Source organism: Lepisosteus platostomus, unplaced genomic scaffold (assembly GCF_059453375.1).
Source record: "Lepisosteus platostomus isolate fLepPlt1 unplaced genomic scaffold, fLepPlt1.hap1 Scaffold_222_H1, whole genome shotgun sequence".
Taxonomy (NCBI): domain Eukaryota; kingdom Metazoa; phylum Chordata; class Actinopteri; order Semionotiformes; family Lepisosteidae; genus Lepisosteus; species Lepisosteus platostomus.
In genome coordinates, this window is record NW_028291603.1 from 17,980 (window position 1) to 45,104 (window position 27,125).

The following is a 27,125-nucleotide window of genomic DNA, read 5'->3' on the forward strand; positions in this document are numbered from 1 at the left end:
AAAAGCTGGCTCCTCAAAGCGCTTTACAGGATAAAAACAATAACAACAATACTGTTAGGCTGGGCAAACGATTTTTTTTAAAGAAATACAAAATGAGATATAATGATGTGTTCCGGCTTAGACATTAATGAAGAGCATAACACGTGGGTGGCCAGCGGGAGTGCTGGCTGTGACGGATTAAACCGGTTTCACAGGTATTTTTACAGTAGAAGGGGACCAGATTTCCAGCGAAAGACACCTTCCCCCCTCAAAAACCAAGGAAGTACAGTACTTACTAGTTAAGAAAGCTAGGCTCCTCAACGAAATCGCTTTAACATGCTAATGCGATGGTGTTACAGTCCGGGCATGGCAAGCTTCTAATGTCAACCCGACTATGGCGAATGGAACCCTTCTTTTATTGGAAGAAAATGAACATATTCTAGTCCTAAATGAATTAATAGCAAACATGGTTTACATAAAAGACATTTTTCCAAGAAAGTTTAGCCTTTGTCACTAATGAAACCACTAAATAAAGACATAAATAAAGAAATCCCCTGGAGCAACATTCACAGGTTAGACAGGAGGTTCAGCTGGACGCTGAGACTACTGCGCTGTGGACACACCTGATCCCAGATGCCGATTCCCTCTGCTGTGACCCAGGGAACCTGCAGTCAGGTAACATTATTTCTCACAACTACCAGGTAGTGAGTGAGATTGACCTGATTGTTCCTGCCTCAACGGCAGGGTTGCCAATACACCCAGTCCCCCAGAAGGGACAGGGAATGAAAGCCGAGCCGGTTTTCTTACAGCCACCAGCTCAGTTTGTCAGTCTGAGTCTGACCAACAGTGGTTCAGCACCAACCACTGGAGCTGGATGGGCAAGCCACCCGACTGTTAGTGCAGAACATGGAAAAGGGGGGTGTCAGAATCCCCGCCTGCACTGACATGGGCCTGGTGGGTGATGGTGAGTTCAAAGACAGTGAACTAGCTATCCCAGTGCTGGGGCAGGTCCCTGAACCCCTAGAGAGGGAAGGGGGGAGCGAGCAGGTGTCCTACACCCACGCCCAGCGAACGATTGTAAACATGCCGATAGAGGGATTCCTCAATCAGGAAGTGTGCAGGGTGGACCTGAACAGTGAGAATGGAGTAACAATCCCAGATCCCTCAGGTGCTCCAGATGACCACTAAGCCAAGGGTCAGGCATGCTCCACCGCTGCACCACCCCCTGCAGGGTTCCTAGAGCACAGGCATGAACAAATCGAAAAAGCAGATGTCCTGGAAATGGAGGAGCAGCATCAGCAGCTGCGTCAGATCTCCTCAGATTTCCAGGATGTTGGTGCCCAAGATGCCACATGGCATACTGAGAAAGAGACCATGTACATGCTGCGCCAACTTAGAAAGGCAACAGTCACTCAGAAGGAGATGACTGGGATCAGCCACCCGAAAAGACTTTTGGGAGGACTGATTGCTGCCGCCACTGTTGTGTGTTTGCTATTTCTGATAGGTTTGCGTGCTACTGGCCCCAAGGAGGCCATAGTACAGCATGGTAACTTGACACTGTACGGTCTGGAACCAGACAACATAAGACCAAACTTGAGGTCGTGGATGCCTTCAGGTGCCACACTATTGAATTGGATAGAAATCCAAGAAACAGTAAGCCCTCACAAGGTACAGGTAGTTAGTTTGCTTTAATGGAACAAACCTCCAAACCACCCTGGCAGGTGCCCAACACAGGTGTCATGGTTCATCAGGGGGGCTGGGAACAGGAACCGGTGTTATTGTAACACTGCTGCTGGGAAGCTGGATCATGGCTGACAATGTACTCTGAATGCTGTACTCTTACATCAAGATGTACTCCGGGTAGCACAAATGAGTCAAAGGTAGCATTTCAAAAGAAAGGAAGTTACTTCTTCCCCAAATATCTGCCTACAGAGGTATCAGATACTGACAGTGAACTTCCTGATTTGTAATGCCTAGACTGAGATGATGTCTCCTACCGTGTTTATACATACTCCAGATGTTTTTCATCCTGTTTGTTCCCAATGCTGGTTCCGGTATGAATTCTCAAGGAGAAATGTGGACATTTAAGGTTAATGTTCTAATGACAGGGGACATCACTTAACTCTGTTTTGTTTTGAAGGCAACGTCTCAGGACCTCGTGACCTTCAAAAAGGGGGGATATGTAGAGGCAATGCTTGTTAATAAGACAGAAATAAGTGTTGCTGTGCTTTCCCAAATGAGGCCCCATCTCTCTCTTCATCTCTGTGGTGCAGCCACAGAGAAACTATTCATGCAGGCTGATTTAAAGATGTTTTCTTTTGATAAGGGACAGCTCCCAAAGGGGGATGCACTTAGCTAAGCCTGGCTATCATGATCAATGGTCATCCATTGGCGCCTATCTGTCTAGGGAGTGCCAGATGGACATCTGGATTGCATTCCTAGGTGTCAGGAGTAAGTGACTCATATCTCACCTTGATCAACCAGTCAGGGACTGGTAGGGCAATGTAACCCATGTGGGACTCTGATGCCCATTAAACTTTCAGCCAATGACAAGCCAAAGTTCCTCCAGGTAAAAACAGGCAACAGAGAGCCTGGAGAACTTGAACTTGAACTTGAACTTTATTGCCATATGTAACCGGTACTGGTACAATGGAATTCTTACTTACAGAAAGTCTCTCGATTGTAAAACAAGTGTAAAAAACAAAACAAAGTGCAACCAGTGCATCAAGACAATGTACAAACAAACAATAGACAATGTGCAGGAGAACTAGTAGGACTATTCCAGTAGGAGAATTCTAAGGAGAATTCCAGGGGTGCAAGACAATTCCATGGCAGGACGGCCCAGGAGCAGAAGGCTCCCAAGGGCAGGACATTCTCACAGCACGCCTCCTGACCATCCTGAGACTCAGCCCGGACAACCACGGAACGGCCAGTGTGTCCGAGTGCCAGTACTTTCCTCTGTTCTAAGAGTCGAGAGTGGAGGTTGCCACGAGTAACCAGAGGATCCACCCGAGGTTAGCATCAGCAGCAAGCCTCGTGAACAGGTCGGAACTGTGGACAGCTGAATAACTAATCAGAACAAGCGCTTCATCAGGAACGAACCGGTCCTCTTCCTGACCTACTGGGACCCACAGTCATATTTTCTCCTGTGCATAAACTTTGCTAGTTAAAGCCAACACTAACTAGCCGGTCAGTGAGCATCAGCAGCGCACTGTCGCAAACCGCACAGCACAACCTGGCACCAAGCCAGACAGCGCGGATTGGACAGCAACAAGCCTGCAACTGCTTCTTTGAGTCCGCAGGAGATCTGAATCCCCAGAGATTGGATGAGTATTCAACTTCAATGCATTACAGCTCGAGAATTCAATTGTCATCCCAACCAGTTGATACCAATTTAATTCCTAAGAGTTATGTACTTGTTTTGAGTATTCAATGTAGAAGTTATAACCAAGTTCATTTACGAAACGGTCTAAATGAATGATATACTGAACATATGTCCTCTTGATATATGATACTCTTTGTAACTGACTGAATATATACCTTTTGTATTCTGATAAACCTCTTGATAAGATCTGTTTGGTTTACATGCATATTCTATGTATTAATAAATGTATCCTCGTGTATTAGTACCTATGTGTGTGCGTTGTTTGAGTTATATCGCATGGTTGGATTCTAAGGCCACCCAAAGAATCATTTTATGATTTACTGCTACAATTAATAATTGTCCCAGTTAATGCCCAAACCCTACAGAACTGGTGCCTTCAGAGAGCACGCTACAATCTATACAAGTACGATTCTAGAAATGCTCACCAGATTACGTTTTAAGAAGGAACTGTGCCTCAGGTTCCGCCGAGATCTTAACTCGGATGGCAGGATTCAGAGCCCGGAGTGTGGACTGATGGCGCACGGAGGGTCCACATACTGTGGATCCCGCAGTGATCTTCCGCGTGTTCAAACCGCCAGCGTGTGACTCCCCTGTCCCCGTGACCTCATTACTCTGCTCTCGCCTCTGTGCAGCCGAGCCCGACTCATGGTAAAGTGGAAAAAAATATGCCCTCAACGTGAGATTTACTCTGGAGCGAGGATAGATGTTACCTTTTTATCGTTGAACAGGATGTATGTGATGTGGCGACTAGGTTCAATTTTGATTCCTGCGGCGATTCCTGTGTCTACCACTAATGTAAGAGCTATTTCAAGTGTGGCGTGGTGCGGCTTTTCAAATGCTCAACAGGATGACTTCGCATGCACGCGTGCTTTCATGCAGTCGTTTGTGAAACCATGTCTGCTTACGTGCAAACGGGCGTGGTTTCATGTATGCAAAAAACTTTCCTGGGCTTTTCTGAAGCACATAAAATTATTTGGAGATATACATTTGTCTTGTTTTCCTCTTAGGCTCTAGAATTGATAACTTTTTTTTCATTTTTGGCCTTTTTCTTCGTTTTCCAGAAAGTGGTTGCAAGCCCAATATCATGCGAAGAAACTTCAGGATTCGGGGATCAGTCAATGGATTTTGTTCAAAGTTGGATTGTTGCTCTCTGTGGACCAAGAGATGTTGTTCTATAATGTTTTTTTTTTCAAATTTAAAAATATCATTTTTTCATGGAGCTTTGAAGGGGATGGATTCACCCTCCTTTAGCCAGGACAGAGCTCCAGGAGCCTGGGTAGGATTCTAGCTTTCTCCCCTTGCAGGCACCTGGCACAGAAGACATCATTTTTTTCCTTAAAATCTTTTTTTTTTGTGTTCCTTGTTGTTCCAAACTTAATTTTAATCACTTTTAATTAGAGATTTTATTAAAAATAGTGCAAAAAATGACAAATTTCACACAAAATAATGTAATATAAAACGGATGTTTTTAACTTTATTGTAGTGTTTTAGAAACTAATATGTCTTCAAAAATGGTTGTTTTTCACTCCTAGGAATGAAAGCTGTTGTTAAATGATGTTTATTTTCAAATTTTGAAAAAATAAAAGGATTCTAGCTTTCTCCCCTTGCAGGCATCGGACACAGAGAACCTCATGGTTTTCCAAAAAATCATTTGTTATGTTCCCTGGTGTTCCAAACTTAGTTTTAATCAATTTTAATTTGTTATTATGTTAAAAACAGGGTAATAAGTTTCTAATTGGACTATAAATAATGTCATATTGTCTGCTATAAAACTGATGTTTTCAACTCCATTGTAGAGATTCTAGAATCAACTAATAGAGAATTAAAATAAAAAAGGGCATAAGAAGACAATACCAACAACGACCACAAGATGGAGATGTTGTCTAGACATTACCAACAACGACCACAAGATAGAGATATTGTCCAAAGAGCCAAGAAGGGCAAAGCCGCGATAAGGAGATTGCGGTCAGAATGCACATCCGGATCCCAAACAAATCTCTAGTAAAATATGATCATTTGTGAAACAGGCAAATGAGTGTCTGCTACAATATGATTGCTACATATCTGCATTTGTTGGTTTTTAAGGAGTAAGAGTGCAGGCGGTTTAAACCTGCGATCCAGTGTGTTGAAGTATTTCACAACACTACCCCTAGCACATCTGGAAATAATTCCTCATAATGATTATTGCCCTGGGCATGTACCAAAAAATCAGTGAGCATATACATATATCGCTGTGTTGAAGCTAGAGACACAGAATAAGTGCAAACACATCCTAAATACAGTGTTCCTGCACCTTGACCTCATCCAGAATGTATCGTTTTTTGAAAGCGATTGCTGTCAGAATGCACAACTGAATCCCAAACAGAATCTCTAGTCAAATATGATCATTTGTGAAACAGGCAAATGAGTCTCTCAGGTGCCCATTGCTCATTTTCAGACACATTTATGCAATACTTTCACCATGCGTTGAGCAATAGGGATTAAAGATACCAGAGGTAAGGTTTAAAAGTGATTCTGAGGTGCAACACATCAGCGAAACAGCTAGGCATCTGAAATGCGGGGTTTGAGAGCCCTTCAGGGAACACCGTACCCTAAAGGTACCAGAAGTCCACTAGTATAAGCATTAAGTCACTGTCAGCCCTGTTGCAATGTGATTGCTACATATCTTCATTTCTTTGGTTTTTAAGGAGTAAGAGTGCAGGGGGTCTAAATCTGCGATCCAGTGTGTTGAAGTATTTCACAACACTACCTGTAGCCCGTCTGGAAATAAATCCTCATTCTGATTATTGACCTGGGCATGTACCAATAAATCACTGAGCATATATATATATCACTGTGTTGAAGCTAGAGACCTGTATGTAATATGATGCTAAAATGTCATTTTCACATATATTAATGTATGAAATGATTGCTTATGCTTTATAAACAAATCTAATTAAAATAAAATCTTAAGTTTTGTATTTATCTTGTACCATAGAACATGATTTTCTTTGTATTTCAAGCCCACAAAGTGTCCAAATGACGCACTACATGATAAAAGGAAGATTATCACATGCATATCTGTATAATCTTCCTCATGAATATGCATTCCTTCCATTACCTTTTAATTTTTAAAATGAACTCAAGTTGTGTATAATGTAATAATTTAAGTAGAATAGATTCAAATAATATAATGATCCAGTGTGTTGCACTACTTCACTGCTTCACTGCTCTATGCCGTCTGGAAATAAATCCTCAGACTGCTTACTGCCCTGGGCTTGTACCAATAAATTACAGGAGCACATCTATATATCACTGCGTTGAAGCAGGAGACACACAATCACTGCAAACACATCCTAAATACAGTGTTCCAGCACCTTTGACCTCATCCAGAACGTATCATTTCTTGAAAGGGATTGCTGTCCGAATGCACATCTGAATCCCAAACAGAATCTCTAGTAAAATACGATCATTTGTGAAACAGGCAAATGACTGTCTCAGGGGCCCATTCCTCATTCGCGCTTCTTTGCTTGCACCGGAACACACCGACTGGAGGCGGACAACGTAGTCGGCAGGATTCGAACCTGCGCAGGGAGACCCCAAAGGATTTCTAGTCCATCGCCTTAACCACTCGGCCACGACTACAGCAAGCCCCATCCCCACTGCGTTCTTGCTACAATCTTACCCGGCGGAAGCCTATTTCAAAGTTGTTCTCCGTTTCAAAAAACATTTCCAAAATACAAGCCTTGCAGCCAGACACGCCTCAGAGGACTTAAGGGTGGCTTCATGTCGGAATGATAAAGTCTCCCCGTCCGGACATGAAAATGCCACTTTGTTACACACAAAATAAGAATCAACAACAGAGAAATGCCCACAACAGCTATACACAGAAAACATGCAGGACACTGCTCATGATGTTTCCCGAGCCGAAACAGTGCGTTTTTCCAAGCCATTTGACAGAGCCCGCCCACTGAAAACTGCAGCAGATCGTGTAAAGACGTTCAACTTTGTAACTACTGCACGCACAGGAAGCAGAATAAATTTGTCTTTTCAAACTGTCAAAGGTTTGCTTTGCGAATGCTGCAGGACATCGCACAATCTCTTTTGAACGGGGACAAACCATTTCTTATGGGGCGCATTAAGTACAGACGTTTAAAAAGCTCCACTCATGCCGACGATGCAGCATGAAGAAGCGCAACCTAACGTTTGACAGACAAAAGCCGGGCGCCGCTACGAGCAATATGAAACCAAACTGACAGCACACGGCGTTTCGCGCTGACTCAAAAGTGATCTCGACAGACGCTGTTCTCTGCATAACGCTGAAAGAGCTAAAGAGCGTTTCTGTTGAGACGTAACAAGCTCGTTTCTTTCTACCATGATGTTACCATGACAAAATCTGTCTTTAAACACCTTCCTCATTCTCTGACGAGACTGTCAAAAATTGCTTTCGCCGATTGCATTGCAAACCAGCGGAAGCGGGGTATTGGGAAAAGTTTTCAACTAGCAATAATCGCGCCTCGGCTAAACCTCACAGGCTATGATACTGCCACTGCGCAAAGCTGACGGTTGCCAGGCAACCGCGGGGATCCTATGGAAATCGTTATCAATCGTCTCATGGCATGTCGTTGCTGAAATGCTTCATATTTCTGTTTGCTCTCTTTGACCAGCCCAGCTGCGCCCCACCCGAAGGCAGGGAAGCACAAAAATTGCATGGAATTCATGCTCCTCTCCACGGAAATCTTTAGTAAAAGGCGAAAGATTTGTACGAGATGAAGAGAAACCAGAGTGTGTGGCTGCACAGCTGCAGGAGCCCAGGCCGCCTTCAAAGCCTCTGCCCTTCCGGTCGTGGTTGGCAATGCACCTGGCCTTACAAATGAGCCAGTGGGGCCCATTCAGCTCCGGGCTCATCGCCTGCGGCTCTCGGCTTGCGGGCGTGCCCAATCCGTGCGATAACTCGGAAAACACCCGGCCACAGTGTGCAGGAAACGACGCACTCTGGGAAGCCGCTATGCAAAGCTAGGTCCCAAGATCACCTGCGGCCGGACACTTCCCGCCCCCCAAAGAAAAGAGCGCCAATCAGACGGCCGGAGACCGAGGACTCGCAGAGCAGACAGCCACAATCGCCATAATAAGAGCCTAACCCTAACCCTCGGAAATCTGTGGCGTTTAGCGTGACATAGTCTTGCAGGCATCGTGCTGTCTCACTGCAATACTATACCGCTGGAGGAAACAGTCCATCTGGCCATGAAACTCATTTGAACGTCTAGCTACAGCAACTAACTATATCATGATTTATTCAGGATGTGCGGAATTAGCACGTCCCGGAGACAGCTTCCGAAATCGTGAGCATTCTCTGGTGGTAGGGGCGTTCAAGATGGCGCTCAGGGGTGGGAGGTAAAGTTTAGTGGTTGAGGAGTTTTTTTTTAGTTTTTCATGACCTGAATGTTAATTTTTGCTTTTTTTGACTACTGAAAAATAAGGACTTAACAGTAGTTGTTTAAACTTCAGTTATAACTGAAAGAAAAAAAAACAATTTTTTTTAGATTTAAGAATTTCAATATGAGTAACACTGAGAAAAGAAAAGAGAGTGCTGGGTCTTCGAAGAAGAAATCTAAGATACCTCAATCGTATATGTATAGCACTACAAGAAAATTGATGGCAACTAAAGGGAAAAGTGAAGCAGCTGGAGGGGACGTGGAAAGAGTGCTGGAGATGCGCTCGTACGCGAGCGCTCGCAGCCCAAGTGAGACTCAGAGGAAGAGCCGGAGTCCCTGCCCAGCACACCTGTGAAAACCCCGGCAGCCAAGAGAGGAAGGGGCGAGCTGACGCTGGAGGAGCTCCAGACCAACATCTTCAACATGATGGCACAGAGCATGGGTGAGCTGAAGGAAATGATTCGATCTAATACAGTCGCAATCGAAAGTCATAAAAAGTCCATGGACTGTGTGTTTAAAGAGGTTGAAGACTTAAAGAGTGAAGTAAAAGTTCTTAAACAAGTAAATACCGAACAAGAAAAGCATATTAAAGAACTTGAATTGAAAGTGAACGATGTAGATAGATACCGTCGACGATGGAATTTAAAATTATTTGGAGTTAAAGAGGAACGTGATAAGGACCTTGTTGCAACAGTGAAGGGTATCTGTAAAAGGACCCTGCCGGACCAGGAGGACGTAATATCGGCCATTGACTTTGTTCACAGGCTCAGGAGAGCGAACATGTCTGAGCGAACTGAGCAAGTGCGCCCCAGATCGATTATAATACAGTTCACCAAGAGGACGGCGAGGGACATGCTGTGGCGAGCGGCGAGGGGGAATGAGTATTTGAATGGGAACAAACTGAGGTTTGCAGAGGACCTGTCTGCCGCGGACAGGAGTACCAGGAACCAGCTGTGGCCCCAGGTTGAAGCTGCCAGAAGAGAGGGGAGGAGAGCCTACTTTGTGGGAGCGAGGGCCTTTGTGGACGGGAAGGAGATTTGCTCCCAGTGACTGCTCAGTTAACGATTATGTTTGGTTTTATTTGTTATACCAGTATATACTAGTGTTTCTTTAGTGTTAGTTTGGAATGGTGTAGTTAAGTGTTAAGGACTGTTATAGTTCTGGTTCTTTGAAAAACTCAATAGTTTAGACAGTCTTAGAGTTAGTTATTTGCTTTTGTGTATGTCTTTTTCATGAATGCCAGAGGTACTCGAAATGTTGTTAAAAGAAAAACTGTGTGCTGAGTTTTATTTTTTACAGGAAACGCATGCATGTTGAAACTAAAGTTTATAAATAATTGAGAAATATTAAAGCAAGGAAAATATGATACGTGTAAAATATACAATTTGATCACATAATTACTTAATTACCTCTGGTAGTTAAATGCTTTTTTCTTCTGTGTTTTTTTTCTCTTGTACATGACTCTGATCCTCTTGTTGTATTTGTATTTGTAAATTCTATGTTTAATAAAAAAAATTTTTTAAAAAGCATTCTCTGGTGGTGTCCTGCAGGCTTCCTGCGGGCGTGCGTTGGTGGTATAGTGGTGAGCATAGCTGCCTTCTAAGCAGTTGACCCAGGTTCGATTCCTGGCCAATGCAGTGGTGAATGTTTTCAGATGCTGTCATGAGCCTTGGATTGTGACTAGCAAAGCGAAGCCTTTTGAAAGAGCTAAAGCACTGCAAAACGGAATTGAGGGAGAATCTTACAGGGGATTCTGAGCGGTGTCTGCATACACGCAGTCCGATACGGGTGCTGAAAGCTTGAGCTACTCTCAATGTCATGCTGCCTTTCCCCGGAGTAAATCTGTTACATTGAAAGAATGCTTCTCGCAGGTTCAAAAAGGGACCCTTTGTTAATTGTAGAAATCAATTATTTCGAATGAATTCTGTATGCGTTAAAAGACAGCTATACACAGAAAACATGCAGGACACTGCTCATGATGTTTACCGAGCCGAAACACAGAGCGTTTTTTCAAGCCATTTGACAAAGCCCGCCCACTGAAAACTGCAGCAGATCGTGTAAAGACGTTCAACTTTGTAACTACTGCACGCACAGTAAGCAGAATAAATTCCTCTTTTCAAACTGTCAAAGGTTTGCTTTGCAAACGCCGCAGGACATCGCACAATCTCTTTTGAACAGGGACAAACGATTTCTTATGGTGCGCAGTAAGTACTGTTACTGTCACTGCTCGATACCGACGTTGGCCTACTATACCATGTTCAGCCACCGCTAGAAAATGTACGGCTCTAGCACCAGAGCAAACAACAGGAGGGCCGACGTCGAACAGGCACACGTGTCAGACATGGAGAGCGATGAGAATGGGATTCGAACCCATGCGTGCAGAGCACAATGGATTAGCAGTCCATCACCTCAACCACTCAGACACCTTGTCAGCGAAACTGGGCTGTCCGGACATGGGTTAGCGCGCTCCAGATGATCTTTTTCTTTTTTTTCCCCTCGTACTCGAGGGTCATTTTCCTGTTCCACATGCGATTTCAACATTTTCCTTGGGAGATGTCAAGCCAGCAAGCCACTGCTGTGGTTCAGTGGCCAGTGTGGAGTTCAGTGGCCCTGTTGTACACAGAAAGCACATTGAGCTCCTTGGACATGAAAAGTTCCAGATAAAAGCCATTTGTCATCCTTTCTCTTGGTGTCGATGTTGCTATTGTATGTAAAGGTGGCAACTTGCTCAGCGAGCAGGCGGAGCACACACCGAATGCAGATGTGTCTGAGTGGTGTGTCCAAGTGGCTGCAAAAGGACAACCCTCCCGGGGCGCCGTGGCTTAGTTGGTTAAAGCGCTTGTCTCTTAAACAGGAGATCCTGAGTCCGAATCCCAGTGGTGCCTTCTTTGTTCTGTCTTCTCGAACAGAACTGGTCCTAACAGACAACCGCCTACAGCTAGACTTAATTAAATGCAAGTATTCATTTCCTGTCTTTAACGCGACTTGTTTTTCTTAAAATGGATGGAACTTGCAAAACATGAAATACAAACATTGCTAATCAGCGCTAGCGGCTGGCAAAAAAAAAGAAGTCAGCAATGTTTTTTTTCTTTAACCTTTACCATGCTAATGGAGAAGAGTTAAACGACCGAGTCTATGCAGCTTAAACGGTGCTCATGTCGGGTTCTTAGCTGAAAGGGTGGTAAATCATGCTCACCCCAGTCCTTAATCTTTTAAAGAGGATACAAAATTGAACCTAGTCGCCACATCACATACATCCTGTTCAACGATAAAAAGGTGACATCTATCCTCGATCCAGAGTAAATCCCACGTTGAGGGCATCTTTTTTTTTCACTTTACCGTGAATCGGGCTCGGCTGCACAGAGGAGAGAGCAGCGCAATGAGGTCACGGGGACAGGGGAGTCACACGCTGGCGGTTTAAACACGCGGAAGAAAACTGAGGGATCCACAGTATGTGGACCCTCCGTGCGCCATCAGTCCACACTCCGGATTCTGAATCCTGCCATCCAAGTTAAGATCTCGGCGGAACCTGAGGCGCAGTTCCTTCTTAAAACGTAATCTGGTGAGCATTTCTAGAATCGTACTTGTATAGATGCAGCCTTTAATGTGTTGCTAGGTTAAAATTGATGACTTCTTGAACTTCAGTAGGCAACTGCCCTCTTGATTTCGGATTTAATTTCTTTATTACAGGGGCGCTTTTATGAAGACAGAGTCATGTTCAGGTACTTTGCTTGATGGAGGAAGCATATTTCGGACTCTGTGATCTGCTCACCTGGAAAGGTCTGCTGTACTACTACAAGAGAGAAGTAGAGTCTGGAAGAATGGACAATTTTATGATGCTTTGGAAGATAATGTTTTTTTTTCTTTGAAATCGAAATGAATCAGAATATCAGTCCAAAAGACAAACTCTTGGTTTGGTTTAAAGAGATATGGTTTTAAAACAGACAAGATGTAGAAAGGTGTTTCTCACTTTTGGAAAAGAATGGACCGGGGGTAATATTTTACTAGTTGCAGTGCTGATCTCACTGGGTTACAGTCCTGCAGTGTCCCACCAGGGCCAGTGGCGCAATGAATAACGCGTCTGACTACGGATCAGGAGATTGCAGGTTCGACTCCTGCCTGGCTCGGGTCGTTTTTAAACGCATCGGGCTACTCCCTAAGTAGTCTGTGCTACTTACTGCATTGTAATCGTACCCAGTAAGAGATTTCCTTCATGTAAATGAACTGCACCTGACAGCTTTAGAAAAACACCTGGGCTCAGTACGGTGCTGAGAGCTCAGCGTTGCTGTTCTAATTAGCACGCACTGCATCGGCTATGAGCCCGAACCTTTCAATTATTCCGATCAGTAAGTCAACACGTAGTCCACATGAACGGTAGAAATATTCTCTTGTCTGTCTCTTGTTTGTATAGAACTGAATGTCCCTGACAATGTACTGTTAGTTTTAATTGAAGAACGGCATTTGTGTTCAAATATACCAGACAAGTTTACGTAACTGCTCATGCGACACTCAGTTGTAATTAGTCAAGAAATAAAGTCGAACAACAGCTGCGGGTTTGATTCTGAACGTATGAGATTGCAGCGCCTTTTACTTTCATTGACAAATGATAGAGATTCGAAGAGAGATCCTTCAGACCAGCAAGCAAACCCACGGCTATTTCGGTTTTCTATCTAGGCAACGTTGGTGTCTGCAATAGCATACATGAAAGCGTGATGCAATTTCTGTGGCTACATTTGTTGCACGTCATGCACAGTAAGAGTGTTTCTAACACCAAATAAAAAGTCAACAATTAGCGATCACGCCTTCTCCTCAGTTAACCCACTGAAACCCTTGCTGTTAACAGTTCTTTACTGCGTGCTTTACCAGCACCTACATATCGTGTCGGTTCTTTCAGCTTTATTCATTAGGTTTTCAAAGGCATAAGTAGAGCACCAGAGGTGCGAATGCAAGATGCGTGGTTATCTGAAGAATTGATTTCCACGGCAGCGGGTCCAAACGATTTCGCGTTGTTATAGTACCAGGAAAGGAGAAGCGGCACTTCGCCTCTGCCGCGCAGGCACAAGGCGACGTGCAGCAGACGCCGGAGTCGGCAGGTTTCGAACCTGCGCGGGAAAGCCTCAACGCATTTCGAGCCCATCACCTTAACCACTCGAGCACGACAAATGCGAGCTCAACGCCGCCGCATTCCTCCTATAATCAAACACGGACTGCGAGGTGGCTGCGGAAACCTTTTTAAAGTTGGTCTTCGTTAAAAAAAATACCTTTCACAAGATTCGTGCCGGCAGACAGACACGCCTCAGAGGGTTTAAGGCTGGCTTCACGTTCAAATGGTAAAGTCCCCCAGTCCGGATGTCAAAATGCAACTTTGGCAGACAGAAAAAACATCAACAAACCAAAAATGTGGACAAGGATTTTACAAGCTGCACCACACTGCACTTTCAAAAGCATTTACATTCGTGTTAGACGCAGGAATTGCCTTTGATTTGCGCGCTTACGAACGCCATGGAAAACGAAACAAAACTAAAGCCCTCAGCTCCTGCACTTGATTATAATCCCGTTACGTGTCGAAGCAGGAATTTACGTCATCCTACCACTGCAACACGGGGAATAGAGGGAAATGAGCACAAGCTACGAATTGTCTCTAATCAGTCCCTACAATTGTAAGACGCCTGGAAGCGTGCACCCCCATCATTAATCTTTGCGCATCTGTGCAAGGTAAACTCTGGAGCAGTCTCTGAAACGGCTCAAAGGAAACACGTGATTGATTCCATGTGCATCTGGGGTTCATTTCTTATTTACATTTAATTCAAGGGAAAGGCTTGGGTCAGTTTCAGACGGCCTCCAACAGCGAGATTCAAGCGCCCCACCTTCAGCCCAATCTGCGGCGCCAGAACGCCAACGGCTCCTCTGGTCTCCGATGTGCGGTTGTGACCCCGTAACCTAAAGTGTTGGTGGCAGACAAATGGAGACTAACAGGTGATGTCCTAGGACATGACTACATTGTGACACTCGGTGGGGATGGTGACCATTGCTTGGAAAAGAGTGCGAGGCCCCTTTAGAAAAACATTTTGTTAACAGGCATTCTGCCTCAGCCTAAACACCTATAGCTTGCAAAGCGCATGCTATTAGACAGGCACCTCTGCAAGACCTTAAGAGTCTCTTAAACTAGTGATAGTAAGGTGTTCCCAATGGGCGATGTTTGGCTTTCAAATCATCTCTCTGTGGAAGCGCCGCGATGCAGCTGTTTAAGGCTTAGAAGCAGCTGACTGTTTCACTACCTAGCTGATTACTGTCAGTCAGGGAGCTCAGAGGTGAAAAGCCTGTCTGAGAGACAATTCGCCGTCGATCAGTTCAATATGTTCCGTACCAGCTCGGCGCACCTGAGATCATCTTGGTAGCCGTGTAGCTCAGATGAGTGAGAGCGTGTGTGTGTGTGTACCACCGTGATTGGATTCCGGTCCTTCTCAGGTCACAGTAAACCTTCTGCTGCCTAACTTTCCTAATTTTGGGGATCCCTTTGAAAAAGCAAAGGAAAAAAAAAAACTGGCTCTTCATCAGCGTGATCGACCCAACCCAGTGTGCCCCAGTGGCCTAATGGATAAGGCACTGGCCTCCTAAGCCAGAGATTATGGGTTTGAGTCCCATCTGGGGTGCTCCTGTCCCATTTTGAGCATACAAATGTCCTTGTGATTTGCAAAGCTGCAACCCCACCTTACTCAGTGAGCGTCTCTGCTTTTCTCTCACATACAGTTGGGAGAAAAACTTTTGTAAACAGCCCTTCGGAATGATGTGGATTTCTGCATGAATGGCTCCTAACATGTGATCTTATCTTTATCTAAGTCATAATAATTAATAAAGAGAGTCTGATTTAACAAACAACACACGCCCAACATTTGACATTGCTGTTTCTTTATTGACCAAATGGTTTAAACAATCAAGGTCATTGATGGAAAAAGTATGTGAACCCTTATATTAAGGAGCTAGTGGAACCTCCTTTATGACAAAAACCTCAACCCCTACTTTCTGTAGCGGCTGGTCAGACCTGAGCAGCAGTTAGGAGGTATTTTGGCCTATTCCTCTATGAAAAACTGTTTCAGTCATGTAAATTTTTGGGATGTCTTGCGCTGAACGGCCTGCTTCAGATCACGCCACAGTACTTCAATGGGATTGGGGTCAGGACTCTTACTTGGCCATCCCAAAATACGGAATTTCTTCTGTTTCAGCCACTCTGTTGTTGATGTACTCCTTTAACTTTCAACTTTTGTCACATCTGTCCACAGAACATTGTTCCAGGAGTTGCTGTGGAACATCCATGTGGTCTTTAGCAAACTTGAGAGGGGCAGTGGTGCTTTTTTTGGGGGGGAGAGCAGTGGTTTCCTCCGTGGTGACCTCGCATGATCACCACTCCTGTTCAGATTTCTTCTTATGGTGGACTCATGAACACAGACGTAAGACAAAGTCAACCACCTGTTCGCTAGATCCCATCCCCACTCAGCTAGTCAAAGATTCCCTCGAAGGACTGGCAGGACCTATAATTAGTATGATGAATGCATCGCTTGCGTCAGGCGTTGTACCTGATCAATTTAAGGTAGCGGTTGTTAGACCGCTCCTTAAGAAGTCAAATTTGGATCCACAAGTTCTTAACAACTACAGGCCTGTCTCAAAGGTCCCATTTCAATCTAAAAGTCTTGGGAGAATAGTTGTTGCCCAACGTCAATCGTATCTGGATTCAAATAATATACTTGAGAAATTTCAGTCTGGTTTCTGAAACTGCATTAACAAGAGTCGTAAATGATATTCTCTTAGCTACTGATGCGGGGAATGAAACAGTGCTTGTGCTTCTAGATCTTAGAGCTGCCTTTGACACGGTTGACCTCTCTGTTTTGTTACACAGGCTTGAGTTTGAGGTTGGCTTATCTGGAACCGTCTTTCAGTGGTTTACTTCACATTTAACTCATCGTTTTCATTATGTTCAAATATCTAATAATTGTACTGCTTCATCAATGTCACCAGTTCAATTTGGGGTACCAGAAGATCAGTGCTGGGACCAATATTGCTCTCTCTCTCTACATGCTGCTGCTAGGTAGGATAATATGAAAAAATAATATGAACTTTCATTCATATGCTGATGACACTCAAATAAACATTTTGTTTACACCAAACGACAACTCGTCTATTATCAGTTTAGTTAAATGCATTAAGGAAGGAAATACTTGGATGTGTGAAAACTTTTTGTTACTCAACTCTGAGAAAAATGAGGATCTGTTGATCGGAGGCAACAATACTGATAGGACTACTATAACTTCAGCACTTAACTCAGAGGATTTAAACATTTGCCTCAAAGAGACAGCACGTAACCTAGGCGGCATATTAGACACAAGGCTCTTAACAACTTGCATTGTTAAGTGCCTTGGGACAACCTTGTTGTGAAAGGCGCTATATAGAAATACATTGATTTGAATTGAATTGACAATGTAAAATGTTGTGTGTGTTGTTTGTTAAACAAGACTGTCTTTATTTATCAAAAAATAAAAGGAATTTGCTAGGAATGCAAACGTTAGGTTGCGCTTCTTCATGCTGCATCGTCGGCATGAGTGGAGCTTTTTAAACGTCTGTACTTACTGTGCCCCATAAGAAATCGTTTGTCCCCGTTCAAAAGACATTGTGCGATGTCCTGCAGTGTTCGCAAAGCAAACCTTTGACAGTTTGAAAAGAGGAATTTATTCTGCTTCCTGTGCGTGCAGTAGTTACAAAGTTGAACGTCTTTACACGATTTGCTGCAGTTTTCAGTGGGCGGGCTTTGTCAGATGGTTTGGAAAAACGCACTGTGTTTTGGCTCGGGAAACATCATGAGCAGTGTCCTGCATGTTTTCTGTGTATAGCTGTCTTTTAACGCATACAGAATTCATTCGAAATCATTGATTTCTTCAATTAACAAGGGTCCCTTAAAAGATGAGTCAAAGTAACGTCTAATCGGATTAGTTTCCTTAGAGCTGGTTCAGAGTTTGCTCAAGAGTTTACCTTTCACAGATGCGCAAAGAAGAATGTTGGGGGTGCATGCTTCAAGGTGCCTTACAGCTGTAGGGAGTGATTCGAGACGATTCGTGGTGTGTGCTAGTTCCCATATACCGTACGCCCCGGGGTGCAGTGCTAGGATGACGTACAATACCGCTTGGGCACGTAACGGCGTTATATGCAAGTGCGGGACGTGAGGGTTTTCGTTTGTTCATTTTGTTTTGCTCTGCTTTGCTTTGTTTCGTGGTCAAGAGGCGTAAGGTAAGTCGTAATCCAGGGAGAACACTGGTGGCAAACAGTCCGAGGTGAGAGGCGAGGTCCAAAGTCGAAAAGGCAGAAGGGGAGTCCAATATCCAGAATAAACGAGGTAATGGAAAAAACGCCAGGTAGAGCTCTCAAGGAGTAGACTCAATACCAGCGGGAAGCAGGTAAAGATGGTAAAAATAGCACTGCGTACCGCACGGTGGAGTGTGTGCAGGTGGGCGTTTGTTAATAATCACCCGCTGCTGGTGCTGTTTAGATTGCTTAAGAGTTGGTCTTAACTGCCTGGTGGTCATGACAAGCTCCTCTTTAAGCTGTGGTTTAGTTTTGCATTCATGTGTTTCTAGAGCAGTTATTTATGGGGGTGGGTGGGTCTTTCACAGAGGCTCAGGACAAATCCCCTGCATGAAAGTCTACTGTGTGCGTTCAAACAGTCACAGGTCAAGAGCCAGGCAGGAGGACAATGGACAGAAGAAGCAACGAACTAAAAATAAAAGAACGAATATGAAAAAGCCACCATCTTTTTCTTTTTGACATTTTCCGACCTTTCATGCAAGCCAGGACAAAGTTGCTCGTAGCTACTTGTGGATTCAAATACTCTATCGAGTGCTTTGATGAGTTTTTGCAATTTGATTGTCGTCCTGTCAGCCTGTTTCTGTTTTTTTTCAATCTAATGATGGAAAGTAAGAGGGAAATGATGGAGCAATCAATAACCGCTCCGGAAAAATGGCAGAAAGAAATGGCCCGTCACTAAGGACATTTGTGAAGCAGAGGAGTGACATCACCACAAAGGCGACTTATTCTGCTGATCGTTTTGGTGAATAATGATTGAGGCGTGTTAAGAGAAAGGTAGCTGCGTCAGCATGCTTAGGCTGCAAAGGATAAAGCAAAGGTTTACTCCATGCTGAAAAGAGAAGAAAAGAAGCACAACGTTTCAGCTGTGGAGCCTTCTGCGCCATCCTCTTTAGCGATGGTGATGATGTTTACATTGGAAAAACTGAGACACGCATACTGGAGGGGCTTGAACCACCAACTTTTCAGCACCACAGAGTCTGACAGTCTTTTGTGTGCCCTACATTTGCAGGTTTTTGGTCAAAGAAAACAATCACTTGCGCTTCTTGCAGCCGGCAATCTTTTTCCACTGACAACCAAGAAATGGATTTCATCATTCACAAGCTGTATGGATTTCTTCAAAAACAAGTTATTCCAGAAAGGAAATGAATTCTTGCATTAAACTGAACCAAGCTGTACATGTTTGTCTGAAATGAGACATGCGGCACAACAAGACACGGAGAGAGGCACCGCTGGTATTCAGACCCAGGATCGCCTGCTTACTAGGCAGGCACTTTAAGCCACTAGGGAACAGCGCCAGCAGAGCACCGCGCTTTTACAGACACTTGGACACATCTGCGTTCGGTGTGCACTTAACCTGCTCTCTGAGCCCGTTGCCTCCGTCCCATTTAATAGCAGAACTGACGCCAAGAGAAATGATGAGAAATGGCATTTATCTGGCACTTCTCATGTCCAAGGAGCTCAATGCCCTTGACACCTCCCCAAGGCGACAGAGCTGTGCATTCTTTGGCGACAACATTTTTTCTTTTGTTTTATTTCTATACTTATTGATAGAATAAAAACGATATGTCATGTACTGTAAGGGAAATGTCTCTTTTCATGGGGAAAGCTAGCACCAGCAAATGTTGTGTTTAGAAGAAGTGATTTAACATGACACGTGACCTAATTTACCGGAGCAAAAGCTCACCCAGCAAGCCCTGCTTTACTTCTACAGGAGAGAAGTACTGTAGAGTCTGCAAGATGTTCAGCTGGGTAGCTACGTCAGCATGCCTCGGCTGCAAAGGAACAAGTAATAGGTTTATTGCATGCTGAAAAGAGAAGAACGGAAACACAGTGTTTCGGCTGTGAGGTCTTCTCACACCTGAAGAAGCCTCACACCTGTAAAAGGCTCCATGGTTTTCTTTCTTCTCTTTTCAACATGGAATACACCTATTGTCTGCAAGATGTGACAATTTCATGGTGTTTTGGAAGAAAACCTTTTTTCTTTGAATTCAAAATCAATCGGAATTTCAGCACGACACATCAACACTTTTTCTGTTTTAAGGAGATGATATTTTAAACCTGATAAAAATAGTAGGAAACACAAGTTTCTTGCTGTGAAAATTTAGATGGGGAAGTGTACTACTGGTAGCAGTGTAGAGCTCTCTGTGGTGGAGTGCAAGCGTAAGTTCTATGGGCCAGTGGCGTAATGGATAACGCGTCTGACTTCGGATCAGAAGATTGTAGGTTCGAGTCCTGCCTGGCTCGTGAGGCTTTTAAACCTCTCAGGTTCCTCGGTAACAGGTTGCCGTTATGTATATGAACTATAGAAAAGCATCTACCACAACCCGTAATTTAGCACGCAAGTGCGGGCTAGTTAACACAGAACTGTATGGAGATCATCTCCAGCTCCGAGCTCAATTGCAATGAAAAAACATGCAGAACAGAACTGGAGAGCAGCTGAATTTGTGCTCAGTAGGGTGGGGAGGACTCAGCATTGCTATTGTTCTAATTGGCATGAACTGCAGGGGATCTGAATCAGAACACGTCAGTTAGTTCGATCATTGCATCAATATGTAGGCCACGTTAATATAGAATTATTACTTTGTCTGTCTCGTCTTTGTATATAGCTGAATGTCCCTGACAATTTCATGTTAGTTTTTAAGAACGACATTGGTGCTAATATATACATATATAGCATATAAGGAACACGTAAAAGTTTAGTCCATGCTGAAAAGATAAGAAAACCGCCACAAGGTTTCATCTTGGAATAAATCTTTACTTGTTGTTTTGCAGCCTAGCCATTCTGACCTAACTCCTCCCTTGAAATTCCCTAACAGATAAGGGTACGTAAGGGCTCATGCGATGCTCAGTTGCAATTTGTCCCAAAACAAACAAGAACAGCAGCTGAGGGTTTGAGTTTCAACATGCACTGTATTAAAGCAGCTTTTATTTCCATTGATAAATGCTAGATATTCCTACAGAGATTCTCCAGGTGAGTAAGCGATTCCTTTTTCTGTTTCTATTTCTGTTTCATATATATATACAGTATATATACAGTATTGTACTATTATTATATAATTCGTTACACTGTGGCTGTGTTGTGTGTGTTAAGCTGCTTTTGCACTGCAATTTCCCTCACGGGATCAATAAAGTATCTATCTATAAGAAGACATTACCAACAACGACCACAAGATGGAGATATTGTCTAGACATTACCAACAACGACCACAAGATGGAGATATTGTCCAAAGAGGCAAGAAGGGCAAAGCCGCGATAAGGTAAAATCATTTTTTGTAAGAGATTGCTGTCAGAATGCACATCCGTATCCCAAACAGAATCTCTAGTAAAATATGATCATTTGTGAAACAGTCAATTGAGTGTCTGCTACAATATGATTGCTACAGGTGCAGCCATTCAAAATGTGCGGGCGTACGCTGTACGCAGTCTACCACAAGTTACCGGTAAATACCGCGAGTTACCGGTAAATACCGCTAGCAAAATAATAGTATCCAGAATTTCCGCAAGGTGGAGCTAATAAAGCTCAACTTCTCATGTTTGAGCTGTAGCCATCAAAGTCTTTAATGAAAATATTACTAATAGTATTAATAATAAATGACCTTGGACAAGCTGTAAACTCAAAGTATTGCCCTGGTCCACATTATTTTTTTCATTGACCGTCTTTGTAAAAGTAACACCACAGCATTTCGCAATCACGCATTTTTTTCCAATCATGCAAAGTACAGTAATTTTTGAGAATCGATTCACCATGCCTTTCACATGCTCATAAAAGAGGTTGATTTAGGAACATAAACATATTACCGTACGCAAACTGTACTGTATACAGTTTGTATATGTATATGTATATGTATATTTAATGTCTTAACTGTGCCCGTTTAAGTATTGAATATTTATATGGAATTATACCACTGAAGGGAAATCTTAGTGCCTGAGCATAAAAAGAATAGGAGCATACTGCAACGCGTGTGAAGGCCATAAACGATATTAATTTTGGAACATAAACATACAGTATATGGCTGGTCTCGGTACTTTAAAGAAAACATACACGAAACATGGTTTCATTATGACCAGAATCGGTCTTGAGATATTTTTAACTTGATTTACAGTATTTGAGAGGTATGTCTTGACACCGATTCTACGTAAATACTCCTCACGTATATGTTTCTAGGTTTATATTATGCATTTCATACAGTCAAATTGCTTTTGAGCAACTGATAAGAAGCGCAAAACAGTATGCCCAGGGCGTTTTAGTTTTCGTTTTGTTTTAATGCAGTGCAGTGGATTGATTAGAGATATCAAGTACATACAAGTCATTTTTTAAATGTTGTAGTTCGTCTTGTAAAAATGTTACGAGTACATCATCTGTCAACAATTACACAGGTTCTGTTTCCATATTGCGGTTTTTGGTTACGTAATATTATTTTCTAATTTCACGTTGTGAATATATGATTTGGGCAAACAGAGCCGCAAAGAAGTACATTATGGGTTGTTGTTGTTTTTTTGCAGTTTTATCTAAAATAAGCGATGCTTAAACCTTTGTCTGATTCTTGTGAAACTATCCACACGACAGTTACCTAGGAGTTGACTTCAGTGATGTCACTGATGGGATGTTTCTAAAAATCCATCCTCTGTAAAACATCTTCTCTAGATGTTCTGCATATGTATTCGCTAATGAAGCTGTGTGTTCTGAACCTGGTTCTCTACATTTCTGTATGAACCAGCTTAGAGGGCTAAAGACAGCTTGTGTTTAAATTGAGTGTAAGGTAATTTATGCTTCTAAACTCATGGTCAGCATTTATTATTGTACTGTGCTGTAAACTTCTTCTGTGCCTAATTACATTATTTTATAGTCGATAATGTTTCTGTAGTGCTTTTTCAGCCCTCAGCATGTGTCTGCGCTGGTGGTGCTGTGGGTTAGGTTCCTGACTCCTATGTCACATGGTCTGTGGTTGAATCTCATGGAACTATGACTTTAATTTTTAACAAACATTTCTTTGAAAAAATGAAACATTTCCCTTGGTCAGAGATTAAATAAAACCTCACTCACATCAAAACAAATTTATATTTCTAAATATCACAACATGATCGAATTTACGTCTTTTTAATAACAATGAATAGTCACCTATGCGTTACAAAATAAACATTTATATTGATTTGAATCGCGTTTTGATTTAAATCGTAAACGGGTGTTTAAATATATGTGTTTAAAGGCGATATACTGTATAAAAGCGCTGATTCTTATGGAATGTGTTTGGCCGGGGATTCAAAAATTTTTTTTTTTAATCGCGTATCTAAGGAAAATTGCAGTATAACTTTGTTCATGCACAAACAGTGGCATGTTACATTATAATTTGGGTGTCTCCTCTTGCCAGAAAGCTCTAAATTGCATTTTGAGTGCGGTTTTTGACTTTTTCTAAATTGCAACCCATAAATAAAGCTGATACAGTTTAGACTTACTGTATTCTAAACTGTATTACAACATCACATTGGACAATGCAACGTAAATTGCAAAAATGCACTTGGAATCTGTCCAAGCCCTACTACGAAAATTATTTAAACTGCGACACTTATCATTCATCTTTAAATAAACTTTATTTTATATAGCGTTTTAAGCAAATAGGTAATTAGATTGCTCATAAACCTAATCGCTTTTTCTACATAAACACAGCGTGATTGCTCTCTGAAAATGCTTTTTTCTTTATATTTAGGCTCAGATTTCAACTATAGATCGTATTATTATAAACTTTCTTGGAAAAATGTATTTTATGTAAACCATGTTTGCTATTAATTCATTTAGGGCTAAAATACGTTCATTGTCTTCCAATCGAGTCGAGTTGACATTGGAAGCTTGCCACGCCGGGACTGTTACACCAACGCATTAGCATGTTGAAGCGATTTCATTGAGGAGGCCATCTACTAGTTAACACTGTACTTCCTACTTTGAAAATACCTGTGAAATTGGTTTAATTCGTCACAGCCAACACTCCGGCAGAGAGGGGGGTTGTACTCGTTAATGTCTGATGACATACAAGTGGAAAGATTACAGATTTTAATCGTCTTTTTTCTGAACCAGGGAAAATCTGATCATGTTTCTCTATAACAATAATAAAAAACTTTATTTTCAATTATTTTACATATCCCGCTTGCACATCGCATGACTTTAATAAATCTATTCTTTATTAATACTAAATAAATAATACTAAAAATACTACAGCAAAGAGGTCACTTGATTTTTGGAATAATTCCAAATAGCACAATGATCCACTGGCATCCCTGAAGTCTGTTTAGTGCATAATCTTCCAAATACAATCACTAAGCAATTATAAGAATTATACCATCCTATTTCTTTGTGATGTCCTGTAAAAACTAAACCTATTTTTATAAGGCTTTTACTCAAAAGATTTCCAAACACACAAAGCATTTGTGAAGTACTATAGTATTTCTAAAGGTTACTGGTACAACATCAATCATTAAAGCTTAACAATAAAGTTTAGATTGCTGATTATGGACTAACTACATTAACTAACTGCAATGCAACAGTATACATTTTACAAGAATATCTGGTTGAATTCTTGCATTTGTAGCCAATTTAATGCGAGAGAAATAAGCCAATTTAATTATTTCACAAAAAATAATGTAATATAAAATGGATGTTTTTAACTTTATTGTAGTATTTTAGAAACTAATATGTCTTCAAAAATGGTTGTTTTTCACTCCTAGGAATGAAAGCTGTTGTTATATAATGTTTATTTTCAAATTTTGAAAAATCAAAGGATTCTAGCTTTCTCCCCTTGCAGGCATCGGACACAGAGAACCTCATGGTTTTCCTAAAAATCATTTTTTATGTTCCCTGGTGTTCCAAACTTAGTTTTAATCAATTTTAATTTGTTATTATGTTAAAAACAGGGTAATACATTTCTAATTGGACTATAAATAATGTCATATTGTCTGCTATAAAACTGATGTTTTCAACTCTATTGTCGAGATTCTAGAATCAACTAATAGAGAATTGAAATAAAAAAAGAGCATAAGAAAACATTACCAACAACGACCACAAGATGGAGATATTGTCTAGACATTACCAACAACGACCACAAGATGGAGATATTGTCCAAAGAGGCAAGAAGGGCAAAGCCGCGATTAGGTAAAATCATTTTTTGAAAGAGATTGCTGTCAGAATGCACAACTGAATCCCAAACAGAATCTCTAGTCAAATATGATCATTTGTGAAACAGGCAAATGAGTCTCTCAGATGCCCATTGCTCATTTTCAGACACATTTATGCAATACTTTCACCATGCGTTGAACAATAGGGATTAAAGATACCAGAGGTAAGGTTTAAAAGTGATTCTGAGGTGCAACACATCAGCGATACAGCTAGGCATCTGAAATGCGGGGTTTGAGAGCCCTTCAGGGAACACCGTACCCTAAAGGTACCAGAAGTCCACTAGTATAAGCATTAAGTCACTGTCACCCCTGTTACAATGTGATTGCTACATATCTTCATTTCCTTGGTTTTTAAGGAGTAAGAGTGCAGGGGGTCTAAATCTGCGATCCAGTGTGTTGAAGTATTTCACAACACTACCTGTAGCCCGTATGGAAATAAATACTGATTCTGATTATTGCCCTGGGCATGTACCAATAAATCACTGAGCATATATATATATATCACTGTGTTGAAGCTAGAGACCTGTATGTAATATTATGGTGCTAAAATGTCATTTTCACATATATTAATGTAATAAATGATTGCTTATGCTTAATAAACAAATCTAATTAAAATAAAAGCTTAAGTTTTGTATTTGTCTTGTACCATAGAACATGATTTTCTTTGTATTTCAAGCCCACAAAGTGTCCAAATGATGCACGACATGATATAAGGAAGATTATCACATGCATATCGGTATTATCTTTCTCATGAAAATGCATTCCTTTTATTACCTTTTAATTTTTAAAATGAACTCAAGTTGTGTATAATGTAATAATTTAAGTAGAATAGAATCTAATAATATAATGATCCAGTGTGTTGCACTACTTCACTGCTTCACTGTTCTATGCCGTCTGGAAATAAATCCTCAGACTGCTTACTGCCCTGGGCTTGTACCAATAAATTACAGGAGCACATCTATACATCACTGCGTTGAAGCAGGAGACACACAATCACTGCAAACACATCCTAAATACAGTGTTCCAGCACCTTTGACCTCATCCAGAACGTATCATTTCTTGAAAGGGATTGCTGTCCGAATGCACATCTGAATCCCAAACAGAATCTCTAGTAAAATACGATCATTTGTGAAACAGGCAAATGACTGTCTCAGGGGCCCATTCCTCATTCTCAAGACACATGTATGCAGTACGTACACCATGCATTGAGCAATAGGGATTAAAGAGACCACAGGTAAGGTTAGAAGTCATTCTGACTATATTCTAAAATATTGGACTCATATTCTTATGATGGCAGACATGATGCTGCGTTTAAAACCGGGGTTAATGGACATTATATGACTGTCAATTCTGTTTTGTTTTGGAGACTCTTGGCTGCCTATATGGTACAGTGCAGCGTGAAGGAAACATTTTCCAAAACTGTGTCAGCTCAAAAGTTGTAAGAGAACCTCTCCAGCTGCTTTAACTCTCTTCATTTTTGTATATTAATTGCCTGTCGGCACTATGTGGCAGCATTGCATGACAACCCATCTCACCACGGAAAGGAACCTAACAGCTTTGGTAAGAGAGGAGAAAAGGACCTGGCCAGTAAGGGGCTCGAACCCGCGACTTTGGCGTTATTAGCACCATGCTCTAACCAACTGAGCTAACCGGCCTCACGACAGTGGTCCTCTCTGTGCAGCGCCTTTTACTTCCATTGACAAATGATAGAGATTCGAAGAGAGATCCTTCAGACCAGCAAGCAAACCCACGGCTATTTCGGTTTTCTATCTAGGCAACGTTGGTGTCTGCAATAGCATACATGAAAGCGTGATGCAATTTCTGTGGCTACA

The 27,125-nt window shown here is 42.1% G+C and overlaps 8 non-coding genes across 8 annotated transcripts; 5 read left to right on the forward strand and 3 right to left on the reverse strand.

Moving 5' to 3' along the window:
- Nucleotides 1-6,906: 6,906 nt before the first annotated feature.
- On the reverse strand, nucleotides 6,907-6,988 carry trnas-aga (transfer RNA serine (anticodon AGA)). Its single transcript has one exon. It is a non-coding gene; the product is annotated as a tRNA-Ser (tRNA).
- Nucleotides 6,989-7,762: 774 nt separating this feature from the next.
- Nucleotides 7,763-7,904, reverse strand: LOC148635793 (U4 spliceosomal RNA). Its single transcript, XR_015932837.1, has one exon. It is a non-coding gene; the product is annotated as a U4 spliceosomal RNA (small nuclear RNA).
- Nucleotides 7,905-8,019: 115 nt separating this feature from the next.
- On the reverse strand, nucleotides 8,020-8,132 carry LOC148635794 (U5 spliceosomal RNA). The gene has a single exon (XR_015932836.1). It is a non-coding gene; the product is annotated as a U5 spliceosomal RNA (small nuclear RNA).
- A 2,211-nt stretch (nucleotides 8,133-10,343) lies between these two features.
- Nucleotides 10,344-10,415, forward strand: trnar-ucu (transfer RNA arginine (anticodon UCU)). Its single transcript has one exon. It is a non-coding gene; the product is annotated as a tRNA-Arg (tRNA).
- A 1,174-nt stretch (nucleotides 10,416-11,589) lies between these two features.
- trnak-cuu (transfer RNA lysine (anticodon CUU)) lies at nucleotides 11,590-11,663 on the forward strand. Its single transcript has one exon. It is a non-coding gene; the product is annotated as a tRNA-Lys (tRNA).
- Nucleotides 11,664-12,832: 1,169 nt separating this feature from the next.
- Nucleotides 12,833-12,905, forward strand: trnar-acg (transfer RNA arginine (anticodon ACG)). Its single transcript has one exon. It is a non-coding gene; the product is annotated as a tRNA-Arg (tRNA).
- Nucleotides 12,906-15,358: 2,453 nt separating this feature from the next.
- On the forward strand, nucleotides 15,359-15,431 carry trnar-ccu (transfer RNA arginine (anticodon CCU)). The gene has a single exon. It is a non-coding gene; the product is annotated as a tRNA-Arg (tRNA).
- Nucleotides 15,432-20,300: 4,869 nt separating this feature from the next.
- trnar-ucg (transfer RNA arginine (anticodon UCG)) lies at nucleotides 20,301-20,373 on the forward strand. Its single transcript has one exon. It is a non-coding gene; the product is annotated as a tRNA-Arg (tRNA).
- Nucleotides 20,374-27,125: the final 6,752 nt, after the last annotated feature.